Source organism: Limulus polyphemus, unplaced genomic scaffold (genome assembly GCF_000517525.1).
Source record: "Limulus polyphemus unplaced genomic scaffold, Limulus_polyphemus-2.1.2 Scaffold1516, whole genome shotgun sequence".
Classification (NCBI taxonomy): domain Eukaryota; kingdom Metazoa; phylum Arthropoda; class Merostomata; order Xiphosura; family Limulidae; genus Limulus; species Limulus polyphemus.
The window spans coordinates 199,614-203,273 of record NW_013667126.1 but is presented as its reverse complement, the minus strand read 5'-3'; the positions used below and the strand labels follow the sequence as shown (position 1 = coordinate 203,273).

At 31.6% G+C, this 3,660-nt stretch overlaps 1 protein-coding gene across 1 annotated transcript in view; it reads right to left on the bottom strand.

The window, feature by feature from the left end:
• LOC106463916 (choline transporter-like protein 2) overlaps nucleotides 1–3,142 on the bottom strand; it is a 62,969-nt gene extending 59,827 nt beyond the window's left edge. Inside the window, exon 1 of the mRNA XM_022391552.1 lies at nucleotides 2,950–3,142. The gene's annotated coding sequence lies outside the window, so the exon portion shown is untranslated. The remainder of the gene's footprint in view (nucleotides 1–2,949) is intronic.
• Between the last annotated feature and the right edge of the window lie 518 nt (nucleotides 3,143–3,660).

Below are 3,660 nucleotides of genomic sequence, written 5' to 3'. Positions count from 1 at the left end.
AGTGAAAGCAAAACAGCAACTCCAGAGGTGGAAGAAGAGGTTTACGTTGAACCTGACCCTCCCTGGTCCAAAATAATGGACCGAATCCCGATTAAAATGTATGTACAGTCGTACATTGATGATATCAGTCCATAATATGGACAAGACCTTAAAAGGGAAACGTGGAATTATATTTACGGACGCTAAGTAAACAATTACATCTAGCGTTTTGTAAGTGTGGGAAGTAAGTATTACAGTAAACATTTTTTATGTGGATTAAATAAAACCTCAGCAACCTGAACACGACATCGTTACCGTGGAGCCGTGGAGACATCTTGCAGTGTAAACTCGACCAAACTACAGTACCAAGAAGCAGAATATTTAAACAATAAAAAGTTCCAAAAATCATTAGAAGGAAACAAATTAAGCATGGAACTTGAAACTTCTGATACAGCAATAAAACTAGCGAAAGTAAAAAAAGCAAAAATCTAATGTTAGGGGGGGGGGAGAGAAAGAGGTCGAAGGTGCACCTAACACCCGAAGTCCAACAAAATCAAACTCAAAAATCCGATACAGCGGATGTACACCCGCAGTTTACAGAAGAAAAAAAGTCCATCCCGTGTATGTGACAGTCGCAGAGAATAGGTTAATGAAGTAGATAAATATTTACACTAACAACCGGTATCTGTATTATACTGGGTGCATTGTGTAAACAGATAAAAAAACACACAAAAAACAACAAATTATCTTTAATTTCAACACAATATAAACATTGTAATGATACCGAGAATAATACTTTACGTAGTCTATAGTTCAAAGATATAATCATTAAAAAAGCTAATAAAGAGAATACTATGTTTTAATGTGAAATAAATTTTATAATACAATGGTTATAGAAAATTTAAGTGATAATATTACTTATACGAAACTTCAGGAAAAAAAGATTATGAGATGAACTGTTAAAACCGTTCATTGTAAAAATTAAAAGTTAAGTGAGAGATGATTTAAACTTTATATCAACATTGCCTAGTGAAATTGGTCATAATACCAGTTTAATTACAGAAGATATAGTATCTTTATATAATAATACTGAATACGAATTTGGAGCTGTTAATTCTTTCTTTTGGACGTGGTCCGGAATTTTTGCATTCCGGACTTACTAAGGAATTTTCAATTGAAGATGTAAAATTAGTACTGACTAATAATTATTTTGTATACGTGTATAATAATGATTTCTACCATCAAGTCGGAGAAACCGCCATGGGTACAAAAATGTCACTTACCTGTGCTATTTTTGGAATGAGCTTCTTAGAGAAGAGGATGTATACCGTTGTTGATCAAAAAATGAAGTTACATGTTAGCTCTTATGTGACGTCACATTGACTCAGATACATTGATGGTTGTTGTTGTATTATTTGGACTACGGATTTAAACTGGTTTACTTTTAGTCAAGTTTTAATTGATCTAGATCCAAATATTAAATTCAATGTTGAAAAGGCTTATAAACTATACATTTCTTGGATATATTGAGTGAAATACTTGAAAACGGCTCTTTATAAACAGAATTTTTTTATAAACCGACCAATTCCCATATTTATTTAGATTTTAGAAGTAGCCATTCTAAACACGTCGAAAAATATCCAGTATACGTTAGCAAAGAGAACTCTACCGATTATTAACAACAAAGTAAAAAGAAATATTAGGTTAAATGAAATAAAAATATTTTTATTAAATAGAAATTATTTAAAGGGCCTATTTGTATATTTCGCACAGATATGCCAGTGTGTAGCTTTGTGCTTAATAAAGTTAATTACAAACAAACATTTCTATAATTGTATCTTAAATACCAATGACCTTTGACAAGAATCTTTCTTTTTTGTTTTCCATTTTGGTTTTGTGATCATCAAAAATATATGTTATTTGAAGAAAGTTATTTTATTTAAAAAAATGGAAGTATTTTTGAATTATTTTAAATATTTTGATTTCATGTTATCACTTGTAAGTTGTATAAGAGCCACCACTAATGACCCATTCCTGAGACTTAAATCAAACACAAAACGAATGAAAAACAAAGAATACGATATTTACAAATTAAAAAAAACTATTTAAACTGAATACCATATATAATCAAAATGTTAATACTGAACAATCAAAAACTAATTTATCACATGAAGGATTAAAAAATATAGCCCTAACAGTCACAGTAACACAAAAGCTGGATCAATCTATTGAATAACATCGTGTGTTAACCTTACAACACCTGAGACCGGAATAAATTGTTTTCCTGAACTACTAAGGGGATAAACTTAGTAGAGTCGATTTTGTAACATAATTAGCATTGTAGTTATTTCTATGTAAGCACCATCAAAGCAAAATGCAGAAGAAGAAAACGCGTCTCTATTAACTTCTGACGAAACGGTGAATTTACATATTACATGCTAAATGGTACTTTAAAATATGCGACAGGAGGTAACCCTACTTCCGGTTCTGTCTCTGATCCTTGGCTTCCCTCAGACTCAGGGCTTAGAAATAAAATCATGGATAAACCAGGCGCCCAATTAGAGTTAGCTATGGAAATAAGATTTAGTTATGAAAAAAAAAAACACAAGTAATAAAAACAAAAGTAAAGTAGGTGAGATATTAAAGAGTCTTCTCACTGTCATCCCTATCGAAGATATACTAAACATGAAGAAATAAAATTATAATACACGATTACTTTGTATGTCCATGTATATCCAAGCTTCAAACGCATAATAACAACAATAATTTATAAATATTTACATTATGATTACCATGCAAATATTGCAGTATATTTATATGTGTAATATAAGATATTCCCTTTAGTTTAAATTTTGAACTATTTTAACTATAGTTTTAAATACAACTGGAATTGAGTTAATCTATAATAAAACAATAGCGTAAGCTTAAGTAACAGAAAATTTCAAAACAATATGAATCGTATAATTTTACTTTTGCTACTGGCCATGTGCACAGGCAACGAAGAACTTTGATGCTTTTGATCTTTCATTTTGGATCGAGACTGTCAGGCACCGTCCTGGTTTATGTTAGAAAATCACCCTGAAAGTGTAAGAGAGTCTAAGTAAACACTAGTCTGCAAGACTCTAAATTAATACTACTAGCACACGCACTGATAAGCTTTAAAATCTACTGATGTTGTCCACCTTATCACAGCTGTAAATAGGTACTTTTTATTTGCAGTCTACGTGCAAAAAACAATGGGATTACCTCAAAGTGTACGGGTATGGCATGAACTCTGCTCTAACGGCTGATAGCAAAATGTGTTCTGCTGTGTGCTTATATCCAGATTCCTCGTACAACACCTTGCAGTGTATTGGTTAATGCAGCTACATTTGCCAGGTAACTAAGTCTAAAATTAACTTATATCCGTTATTTGGATGCACGGATGACTACTATTTTTTTGGGTTCAAAATAAAATCTTTACTAAATCCTTTTTAGTATATTTAAGATTCGTGTTATGTGAGGACGTATGTATATGTGTGTGAGTTTAGCTTATTGCAAACCTGTATATATGTATATATATATATATGTATGTGTGTGTGTGTGTGAGTTTAGATGATCGCAAACCTGCATATATGTGTGTGTGTGAGAGAGAGAGAGGGTTTAGCTGATCGCACACCTGTATATATACAGTTATTTTTC